Consider the following 11,590-nt stretch of genomic DNA (forward strand, 5'->3'; position numbering starts at 1 on the left):
CTGGAGGGGTGCTCCCGGTGCCCCAGGAGGAGACAGCCCTGCCTGGGGATGCAGGCCTGGGGACTCTGTGCTGTGTGCTGTGTTAAGTCACCAGGCTAGTGGACTTCAGCCAGCAGCCACTGGAGAAGATGCCCCCCGATTCACGCCGCGGACCCCGATCCCTGCCCGGCCTGTCTCCTCACGGCCCTTATCAGCATTCAGCATGCCGCATGGTTCCTCGTGTATCTTGATTATCGCTCATCTCTCCAGGGGAACGTAGCTCCGAGAGGGCAGGGTACTCGGTCTGTTTCATCCACACCAAGTGCCCCGCACCTGCAGACTCTGAGCTGGAATCCAACAGTTGAAAAGTGCACAGAAGATGAATGATCACAATAGTGCAAGAAATAGTTCACCAAACCCCCAAATGGGCCTCGTTTGCAACTGGCCGGCTCCGCTCCGTGTTTTTCTTTAAGACACAAAGCCCAGCACATAGAGCCGAGGCGCCTCTGCCTGAGTGCCCTCCCTGGCGGTGACCGCTCTTGTCATTTGCTTTGTGAGTTTCCAGTCTGCGCCTCACACGTGACATCCGTACGTGAGTGTGTGTCGGTTACACCTGGAGCCCTTTGGGGTCCACGTTTAAAATTCACATGAGGGTGGAGGGTAGAGCTCAGGGTGGACTGCATGCTTAGCTTGTACAAGGTCCTGGGTTCAATCCTCGGTACCGCCATTAAAGCAAGTAAGTAAATACATGCACCTGATTATCTCGCCCACAAAGCAAAATAAACAAACAAACAAACAAAAATAAAACCCACACAAATGGAGCCCTTTTCTTCAACGTGCTGTGTCTTGGGGAGGCCCGTGGTGGAACACGCGTGTGAGTCTGCCTGCTGGGCAGCATTCTGTCAGAACGCATCGCGGTCTGCTTCCCCGCCTCCCCGCAGATGCTCCAGGCAGGGTCTGGGCAGGAAACAGACCAGCCCCCCGAGCAGCACGGAGCTGAGCAAAGGGCCCTCAGGCAGGGCCGGGCAAGCCGCACCTGCCACCTCTGCTGTCCAGGCTTCAGTGCCCCGCAGGGCTGGCCCTGTCCTCACAGAAGCTCCTCCAAGGCCCCCTGCGGGGTCCAGCTGGGCCGGGTGACTCTTCCTCCTACCGAGGAAGGCAGGGTGGCTATTCTGATCCGTGAGTAAGGCAGCTCACCGAGGTACTTGCCCGCAGTCACCTCCTCCTGGAGGGTCAATGGGAGGCCCCCGACGTGCAGCCTTGTCAGCACAACCCCACTGAGCCACTGCAGTTCAGGAACAACAGAGCAGAGTCCCGGGCCCAGCCTCGGCCCGGCCCTCGTGAGGGGTGACTTTGTCCTCTGTCCTCCCCTGTCCGCGGGGAGAACCTGGGGTGGGGGCAGGTCTGCGCCGGGCCCTGGGGAGCACCCGGCACTTCTCTGTTTCTGCAGAAAGAACAAAAGTGCCCGCCTTTCTCTCACTTCCTTTCTGGGGCCGGGGAGGGTGGGCCTGTGAGTGGCCAGCTGCTATTTCTGGGCCACGTATGCTCTGTGTGAAACCCCAGTCCCTCCAGAGAGGAAGAGGGGAGCCAGATGACCTTACCCTGGGTCAGGGGTGCAGCCGGCCCAGGTGCAGTGGTTACGGCCGCAGAGTGAAACCCGCGCTGACGGTCAGGCTGTGCTGGCTGGCAGGTCTCCCGGCAGGTGGGCCGGGGGCTGCCTGTGGGAGGGCGTGTCCACAGGGGAAACCGAGGCCCAGGTCACTGCTGGTCTGAGGTCACCACTGGGCTGGGGACATCTGTGGGGCTGGAGCCCCGGGTCCGGACCCTCTCCGGGGGATGGCAGGGGGCGTGTTCGGAGCAGGAACGGGATGATTTCTGAGGACCTGGGGCTCCGGGTGGAGGGTGAGGCTGAGGGGTGGGGGAAGGCAGGTGCAGTTGGGAGGGGCAGAGACAGGAGACAAGCTGGGGTCTGAAAGTCTGCGTCTGGACAGTGAGGGGAGCTGCCCTCCTGCCCCTCTCCCCTGCATCCACGGCACCTTCTGTCATCTTTCAGTCCATCTGGGTTGCTCTTTGGTGTTCACTGTAACCTCATTTCACTGGAATGAGAGTGGCTGAGCGGTGTCCCCCCGCCCTCCCCACGCGTGCTGAGCGGGTGCCACCAGCCAGACATGCCAGGGCTGCCCTCACTGCTGAGGTGAGAGTGAACAAAGATTAGCAGAGCTGAGCGGTCACCCAAGCAGGCATCTGGCCTAAGAGCATTTCAGGCCAAGGGGACCAGCATGTGCCAAGACCCGGAGACGGGGGTGACCGACGTGCTAGACTGAGGCCCAGAGGGGAGCCCCGTGTCTAGGAGGTGTGGCTGGGGGAGCGCAGCAGATGGCTCAGGCACAGACGGCCCAGGTGCAGGGCCCTGGCCTCAGGCTGCCCCTCAGAGAAAGCTGGGAGCTGGGAGAGGGCTCTGGGAAGACGGTGAAGCTGAGACTCGGGCCAAGGGGCCACACTGGCCCTGGGTGGGGCTGCACGGAGGAGGCGCACAGGCAGGAGAGAGCTCAGAGTCGGGGCAGGGCTCAGGGCGCAGGGTAGGGACACTGCAGAACTGCTGGTGGGCAGCTGGGGGGGGGGGCGGAGGGAAGAGGGAGTCTGCGCCCATGGCCCCTGCACAGTGCGGGCTCCAGTGTGGGGTCTGCTGGCCACTGGCTGGGCCACCCTGCCCGGGCCGGCCTCCCAGGCTCCCGCCCCACCTGCAAGTGGATGAGGGCAGCACAGGTCCCGCCGAGCGGGCACCCTGTGCCCAGCCCTGCCCTGCAAGTTCTCGGGCAGCGCCAGATCCTGGGTGACCACACCAGCAGGCGCCACCCACCGGGACCTGGGACACGTGTCTCCACCTCCACATCAGTCTTCCTCGTGAGTCGCACGCAGTTGGGCCGAGCGGTTATGCACACTCCCCTTCCTCCCCCAGGGTACGTCCGAGGACTAGACCAGGTCCCCACCATTGGGCTGCATCAGGGACACAGGGGGCGACCGGTCAGCGGCTGAAACCTGCGGCTCAGACCAGCGGTGCTGGGGGCGGGGTGGCTGAGCGGGGTGCACAGAGTGACGGTGGCCGGGAGCGGCTGGTGCACTGAGCGGGACCCCAGGCGTACAGGAAGAGGAAGCACCCGGCAGTGGAGGACAGGAGGGAAGAGTGTCTCCAGTGGAAGGAACAGCATGTGTGAGGGCTCTGAGCCGGCACAGGGCGTGTCCTGTGAGGAACTGAGAGATGGGCAGGTGAGTGTTGGGTGCAGGCACTGCAAAGGGTTTGCAGGTAGAGGAGTGCTCACTGGTGACAGATGTGGTGGTGGCTGTGACACAGGTGTGGGTGGCGGCTGTGACATAGGGGTGGGTGGCGGCTGTGACACAGCTGTGGGTGGCGGCTGTGACAGCTGTGGTGGCGGCTGTGACACAGGTGTGGCGGCTGTGACACAGGTGTGGGTGGTGGCTGTGACACAGGGGTGGGTGGCGGCTGTGACACAGGGGTGGGTGGCGGCTGTGACACAGCTGTGGTGGCGGCTGTGACACAGGTGTGGCAGCTGTGACACAGGTGTGGGTGGTGGCTGTGACACAGGGGTGGTGGCTGTGACACAGGTGTGGTGGCTGTGACACAGGTGTGGTGCTGTGACACAGGTGTGGCAGCGGCTGTGACACAGGTGTGGCAGCAGCTATGACACAGGGGTGGCGGTGGCTGTGACACAGAGATGGTTCACATCAGGGTGTCCCCTGCTCTGACTAACAAGGCCGATGTTGGGGCCGAGGACTGGCTGTAGGCCCTGCCTGCACGTGGGCGTCGGCCCCCCGAGCCAGGAAGGTGCCCTGGTGGGGGCGGTGGGGGCGGTGGGGCCTGGGGTCAGGGCCTGTGCTCAGATAGAACTCTTTTCTTTCACAGAGAGAAAGAGGCAGAACAGGGACTATCACCTGTCCTGCAGGAGGTCTGCCGCAACCTGACCTGACCCGCACGGACAGCCGCAAGAACCAAGGATTCCGGCACCAGGATGCTGGCACAACCACCTTCCCCACCCGCTCCTTAGCATAAAAGGAGCCTGGACTCTGACTCGGGGGAGATGGCTCCCCAGGACATCGGTCCCCCATCGTCCCCGTCGGCTGGTTTTCCGAATCAAGTCGCTACTCCTTCCCCAACACCTCGGCTCCCGATTCGTTGGCCTGTCGTCCAAGGAGCAGGACAGAGCTTGTTCTGGGAAACACCACGAGCTCACAGTTCACTCCCGGGAAAACGCCCCACACAGACCCCACCGGCAGGTAAAGGGACTTCAGGCGCCCACTCAGCAGCGCAGTGGGTGACACAGAGCGACACAGGGTCCAGTGAGAGCGGCCAGAGGCACAGACATGGTGATGACACCCGCGCCAAGTTCAAGGTCAGGCAAGGCGCAGTGGGGCAGGGAGGGAAGCGCGGTAACCTGGGTGCTGGTGCGACACGGGCAGAAGCTGGCAGAGCTGGACTGTGAGGACCTGCGCCCCGTGCGTCACCCTCCAAGGAGGAGAGCTCGCCCCTCCACACCTCAATGTCCTGCCCTCTGACGGCTCCCAGTGCCTCCTGGCGCCTCCAGTGCAGGGGCCGGGGGGACTTGGGGGCTGGCACGCAGCTGCAGGAGAGGAGGGGCGCTCAGGCAAGGGGTGCGAACTGACGACGGTGTCCTAAGTTTCTGGAAAACCCGACACAACTTCATCCTCCCCACCCCCATCCCGCCCCGGAGGAAGACTTGGGCCGCCTTTGGCTTTTCGGGTCACTTTCTGGCCATGAAAAGTCCTCTGGATACTTTAGCCAAGAACAAACCTCAACTGGGCAATCGACCAACTGGGGGTCTCAGCTCAGGGCTCCAGGCTCCCTTCTCCCATCTCAGCCTCTTTCTGCAGGAAAACCCCCAGCCCCTGGGGAGAAGCCAGGGTCCCCATCCCTCTGCCCCCCCCAGCCCTCCCCCGCACTGTGCCGGGGTGCAGGGAGGGGCGAACGCTGGGGCTGCAACAGGGTGGGGGCTGTGCCGGGAAGCAGGTGCCTTCCGTGGTTCCACTTTACGGAGTAGAAAACCGAGGCTCCGAAATGGGGAGTCCCTGAGTGGTGGGGGCAGAGGTGGAGGGAGGACCCGCGCCCCCAGGCTCTCTGCCAAGGGTCCCGCGTTCCACTTGGGCCGCCCGCCCTCGAGCATGCTCACCCAGCTCTTGGGACCCCGGCGGGACCGAGGCCTCTCCAGGGGACCTGCCGTCCAGCCTGGCCGACCGCAGGTCCGTGTGAGGCCGTTTCTTCAACACTGGCGAGAACAGCCCGTCGCCACCCACTGGCTGCAGGCAGGGTGAGGGGCTGGCTGACCTGACCTGAGCCAGGCAGGAAGGAGGCCTCCCCAACTTTCCGACGTTCCGTACAGAGTGAACTTCTTTTAAGTCCCAAGGTCAAGATGAAGCCCGGCCTGCGGAAGCACCTTCTGTGGGGAAGCACGTGCACTGATTCGCTCACTCAGAGCAGAGCACGTGCTCCGGGGGACGCAAACCAGAGCAAAGTGACAGTGGAGGCCAGGGCGGGGAGTGGGTGCGGGAAGGCCTCTGGGAGGGGCTGCTGGAGCAGGGCTGAGTGTCCCCAGCAGGGACCATCCCCGGCGAGGACAGCGGGGCCCAGGGCAAGGCCCCAGTCAGGAGTCGGCAGGGGAGGGGTGGGAGGGAGAGCAGGGAGGCGGGGGGGGGGGGGGGGGGGCCGGCTGGGTGGGGGGTGGGGCGGGGCGCGGCTGGTCCAGACTCTGTTCCCAGCTTCAAGCTCCGCCAACACAGGAGTCCGCGAGTCGGTGGAGGGTGGGCGGGTGTCCTCGCTGAGTCACCGAGCGCTGCCTGGGGCCCGGCCCTGTCTTCTCACAAAGGACCCGCTTCGTTGATTCTCCCTCCTCCACTGGGCTCCTCCACCAGCAGAACCCAGAGGAAGCCACAGCTCGAGGGTTTTGTTTTTAATTTCCAGCCTTCTCGCACATTCGTTCATTCACTCAGCAGGTATCCGTCGACTGTTTGCTGAGTGCTGACTTCTCTGCTGGGCTCCAAGGACGAGCCGAAGGCTCCGATGCCCAGGGCCTCGACTCCCCACCTGTAACCGGGCTGGACCTGGAGCCAGAGGGGCGCTTCTCTCCCAGGTCCTGCCGCAAATGTCTCTGCACAGCATCACGTGCAGGACAGAGGGCTTGGCTGGGGGAAGTCACTGGGGGCGAGGGGGTTCCTCCTGCTCCCAGACTGAAGATACAACCAGCGGCCCCATCTCCGTGGCTCCAGGCCCCACCACCCTGGGTGCAACCAATCCCCAAACTAAATGAATTAAAAGCTCACGGACCCACCCCTCCCTCCTGAGCTGCACCGAGACGGGAGCTCTTCAGAGGCCTCCTCTGTCTTCTGATCCAGAAATCCAGGCCAGAGGTCTGGGAACTATTTGCAAGACTGCACTTTTTGGTTAACAATTTCTCTGCTTGTAGCCGGGGGGGGGGGGGGGGCAGCAAAACCAGAACCGACTTCTTCTTTCAGTGAGAAGCTGTCTTTTATCCCTTCGGGGAGCTGGGGGGCGAGTGGGCGGGGCCTAGAGTGCGCTGACCGGCTCTGCAACCTCAAGCAAGTCAGAGCAGCTCCCTGACCCTCCGTGCCACCTTCGGCAAGACAGGAATAACAACAGACGAAGTCTTGAGAGGGTTGAATACAGGGCCTGGCACATGGCGAGCCAGCAGCAGGTGCCAAGTGTAATAAACAGGAACGTGGGACGTTTTGAATTGACAGCAAGCACACTTCCTGCATGTCACCCTCCTGGCTGCTGCTCAGGCCTGCCGGCCGCAGGGGCACCAGTGCCCTCTCCAGGCCTCCACCTTCCCGGGGAGGGGCTGCCAGCCTTCTCCCAAAAGCACGTGCGCACAGCCTCCCCAGCGGTCGAGGCTCCACTTCCCACCTGTCAGATGGCCAAAACCTCGGGTGCCCAGCGCAACAGGCACTGACGCCGTCCTGCGCAGATAAAGATGAGGACAGCTCCCCGTGCTGGGGGAGTGAATAGTTCAGCCACAGTCCCTGAAATCAGGGGGAGGGGACCCCGAGTTCAGAGATGCTGCTTGACAAGTTTCACCTGAGAGACTCCCAGACGTTTGCACAAAGGGCTGCACAGGAAAGCCTGGGGCCGCGTTGCTCAAAACGCCAGGGGGTCAGACGCAGGTGCTGCTGGTTACCGGACGGGAGGGTGTGGGGACCCCGGACCGCGCCAGCGGGCTGACCGCGACAGCACTGGGTGGAAACAGGAAGACGACGGTGATACACACAGAACACGGTTTACACCAAAAATGTAAAAATAACATGCAAAATAGTGCTATTTACTGTATTTCCTAGAGAAGCACGTTCTTTCAAAGGTATAAACAAGACCCTGTAAGACGGAGCCGCGTCTCCAGCGTGGTTCCCTCTGGGGAGGGAAGATTTCACCGTAGTGCTTTCTTTTTTAAAAGAAAAACTTGAAAGTGAATATGCCAGCCTCTTAAAACATGATTCTGGGTGGTGAAAATACAGGTTTTGTCATATTATTCATGGCTATTTTCTGGTTATTTTTTCGAAAAGGGAAATAAAAAGAAAGCTCTTCTGCACAGAAGCACCGGCCAGGAATGGGGGAGGCGAGGCAGGTTTGGGAGCCACGCAGGTCACAAGCCCCGAGCTCAGCCGAGAACCGCCGGGGAGAGCTGGGCCACTGGCCAAGCTGGTTGGGGACCAGGACCCACAAGGTGCAGAGCGTCAACTGCAGGTGACTAGCTGGGGGCACCTGGTGTCACCCCCTGGACAGGTGGCCCGCCAGCATCTCTGCAGGCGGGAGACAGGCTGACACCCGGCCACCACTTGGCGAGATGCAATGGACACCCCGTCACCTGGGGTTCTGCTCCCCGAAATGTGTGCCCGAACCAGGTCAGCCAACGCTCAGCTTCCTGGAGCTCACAGAGCACGGAGCAATGTGTTACACCACACGGGGAGGAGGCATCAGAGAAGCCATGGACGCCGTACAAGACAGGCTGGGTCCACACCAAACAGATGATGGAAAAGAAGAGGAAATGGAGGAAAAGGGAGGGGGCGGCTCTGGAAGAAAAATGACTGAGGAGACAAAGCAGCGCCGTGTGGCCCTTGCTGGATTCCGATCAGGGGAGGCAGCTGTGAAAACCTCTCAGGACAAAGGGAAACCCGACCACGGACGAGATGGTAGACGATGCCGCGGGATTACCGCTGGGTCTCCGAGGAATGAAGGACAGTCTGTGAGAGGAGGCCCATCTTCTCTGCCGGCGTCTCGAAGGGGGCCTGTCGCCCGCAGGAGGTTCGGGGAGAGAGGGTGCAGGGAGCAGGCAGCAGTGTGAATGGGCTGCCTCGCTGGACGTCCCAGGGGTCCCCACTTCACTCTACTTTTAACCTTTCTCTGAGTTTTGAATTTTTCACAATAAAAAGTTTTGAGGAGGAAAATTTTTTCATGGAAAACAGGTCTCCCCACAAAGGGTTGGGGACTCTTACTGTGAAAAAACCACTGTTCTCTTCTACAAAACGGGTTTCGTTGAAGCCCTGGGTATCGAGCATTTCTGAGAAATCAGCACAAACCGGAGCCACGCAGGAAATTCAGCACCTCTGAGGCGTGTGCGTAAACCGCACTCATGAGAAGCGAGGCCTTCGCCGCATTGCTACTAAGTGTCCTTCCTTGGAGACTCTTGCTTTCGTCTTGCCTCTGGGACTCTCCCAGAGAAGGCTCAGCTGCTTGGCCTGGGGGGCGGTGCGGGGAGACACACAAGGGCCCGGCGAGGAGGGCGCAGGGTCCTCAGCGCCGGAACCTCGGAACAGAGTGGTTGGAACGTTCCGTCTGGCTGAGGAATTCCGCTTGAGGAACTCAAGCCATTCCACGGGATGTGGAAAAGGTGAAACATGTGCTAAATGAACACGGGTAGTGTGTTCCGAAGAGTGCCCAGAACGCGGTGAGGGCCGTGCGAAGCGATTTTTTTAAAATAATTTTTTTGGGAGAAGGTAATTTGTTTTTTATTCATGTATTTATTTTTAACGGAGGTGCTGGGGGTTGAACCCAGGACCTCGTGTACACGAAGCACGTGCTCTGCCCCTGAGCTACACCCTCCCCCCGAGCTGGGTTTTTTTTTTTTCCTGTTGAACATTTGAAAAAGACAAGAACTCGACTGACAGGATGTATCGAGTGAAAAAAGGAGCACGTAACCAGGGTGTTTAATCTGCATAAGACGTAATTTTGAAAGAAAAAATACGGGGGTGGGGCGAGGGCAAGTCTGCCACCTGGTGTCAGCGGGCCTTGCGGCTGGCTCCTGCCTCCGAGGGGAGAGACGTCCTTCATGCCGGGTTTCCTTCCACCCCTCGTAATTCCTCCATTTAAACTGTTCAAGTGCACGTATAACTGACCCAGCTCCCAAACCTGGAGGTAACACGGTGTCTTCACGCCAGTTGAAACCTCCTCAGTCACCTTGACCGTGGAGCTTAAAATTAGAAGCCCCCTCTGCCCCCGCGGGACACGGCTCAGAAAGGGCTGGTTTCAGAATGAGGTTCAGAAACCTCGACACCTGCTCGGAGGGGGCCCCGCTCACAGGGGAGCCGTTTTCAGGGCCCCGTCACACGAGGGTGACAATTCTTGCTTGTTGGGGGCACACAGGGTGGGAGGGGTCCCAATGCTGCCGTCCTGTTTGAGCTTCAAGTCCATCTGGTGTTCAGGGGAAAGTGAGACCCACAGAGATTGAACTTCACTCCAGAGACCCCTGGCTTGCTCTGTCTCAGGTAACAACCTAACGTCCAGCAGAAGAGGCGGAAGAGAAGCGTGCAGGTCCCACCTGCGCGGCCCTTTTGTACGGAGCTCAGGAACAGGCCAAATGAATCCGTGGTGACAGAAGTCACAACGGGGGCTACTCTGGGCGGGGTGGTCGGGCGTGCTGCCCCGGAGGGGGCCTGCGGGGCCTCCCAGGGCCACAAGTGTCCTAGGTCTCGGCCTAGGGAGTCCTGCCTGGGCGTGCACACAGTAAACAGCCTGCCCACCGAGCACGCGTGCCTTTCACAGCACGTCAGTTCACTTCTAATCAAAGAAAACAGAAAGCAAATAAACCCGTCGTTCGTAAGCAGCGCTTGAACAACAGCACGACCAAGCCGTGATTAGCACGGCGACGCCGGGAACCCGACCCCTCAAGTCTTGGTGGCCCAGAAGTCAGGTTGGGTTTGCTCTCATTTCGTGCCTAGCCTCTGCTGGCATTAAAACTTCAAAGCGTTGCCTCCTTGAGTGGGACCGTGCGTGTGGCTTCGCAGACAGTAGTCAGTCCAGTGGGTCTGTTTCTGGAAGGCACCATCTGCTTGACAGAGACAGGCTTTCGGTTGGAGCACACCCCTGGGAGCCCGCTGCTTTGCGAGGTGGGGAGCCCCCCGGGCCTGGGGGTGTGCAAACACAGGCAAGGAGGGCGCAGAGAGGGTGGCCAACAGTGACGCGGGGTGGCCCCCTTTCAACAGGCAGAAGGCTGCTGGCACCAGCACCTGTGACAGCCCGGCTCACACATCCCCCAGCAGCCCAGCTGTGGGCTGGTTCCTCTTCACTGACACAAGTGACATGCGTCTCCTCCATGTAAGAATTCAAACGTCACAATAGGGCTGGGGCCCCCTGACTTGACATTCCCCCGGCTTTGGGGGACCCTCGTGCGCCTGTGCTCCCGGTGACGTTTCCAGCCGAGGGTCGGGGTGGGATCTGCGTGTGACCTGACCCTGGCAGGCTGCCCTCCAAACAGTGGTACCGACACGCTCCCTCCCGCAGGACCAGTTCACGTCTCCCTCAATGTTACCAAACGTTGAGACTCGCCAACCTGGTGGACAAAAGTCAGTTTTTCATTTTGCTAAAGTTGCGTTTCTCTGGTTATTGATGCAATTGGGCGTTTTGGTATCTCCTCTCCTGTGGTGCTCCCCCCAACCCCGCTCCCGCCCTCACTCGGCCCCAGCTCTCCCCGGAAGGCCTTCTTCTTTCCCTCCACCCACCAGATTCCTCCCCATCTCTCAGAGCTTCCTTCCCAAACACCTCGGACTTCCTGTGACTTCTGACCCTGGCTCACTCCAGCCCCATCCCCGCAGAGGCTGGAAAGACATCAGTGAAGTTTCGATGTATCACAAGGTGACCATCTACTGAGACTATGTGCCCAGAACCTGCTCGAAGGCTTTCACTGTGCACCCCTTCCATTCTCATAACAACCCTGGGAGACTTTACAAAAGAGAAAACAGAGGCACAAAGAAGTTAAGTAAATCTCCACCAAGGCTTCAGCTTCAAACCCAGTCGGCCTGGCTCTGGGGTCAGCCTCTCAAGGGCTTTGATAGGGCTCAGGGAGCACAGAGAACAGCTAACCTGGCCTGGGGCAGTCATGGACGGCTCCCTGGAGGAGGTGACACCTGAGCTGAGCCTGGAGAAGGAGCAAGAGGAGATGACTTGGCAATTAAAGGGGAAATGTTTAGGGAGAGGGAACGGCCCTGAGCAATGCTTGGAGCCTGGAGAGCTGGTCCACCCTGGCTGCGGCCTGGGGGTGTGCGCCCGTGGGCAGCGTGCCCTGGGGGCTCCGCA

At 60.5% G+C, this 11,590-nt stretch overlaps 1 long non-coding RNA gene and 1 other non-coding gene across 2 annotated transcripts; one reads left to right on the plus strand and one right to left on the minus strand.

The window, feature by feature from the left end:
* Window positions 1–1,591: 1,591 nt before the first annotated feature.
* Window positions 1,592–4,652, plus strand: LOC135323133 (uncharacterized). Its single transcript, XR_010384379.1, has 3 exons — window positions 1,592–1,681; window positions 2,939–3,246; window positions 3,902–4,652. It is a non-coding gene; the product is annotated as an uncharacterized LOC135323133 (long non-coding RNA).
* A 4,397-nt stretch (window positions 4,653–9,049) lies between these two features.
* On the minus strand, window positions 9,050–9,122 carry TRNAT-CGU (transfer RNA threonine (anticodon CGU)). The gene has a single exon. It is a non-coding gene; the product is annotated as a tRNA-Thr (tRNA).
* Between the last annotated feature and the right edge of the window lie 2,468 nt (window positions 9,123–11,590).

Source organism: Camelus dromedarius, chromosome 16 (genome assembly GCF_036321535.1).
Source record: "Camelus dromedarius isolate mCamDro1 chromosome 16, mCamDro1.pat, whole genome shotgun sequence".
Taxonomy (NCBI): domain Eukaryota; kingdom Metazoa; phylum Chordata; class Mammalia; order Artiodactyla; family Camelidae; genus Camelus; species Camelus dromedarius.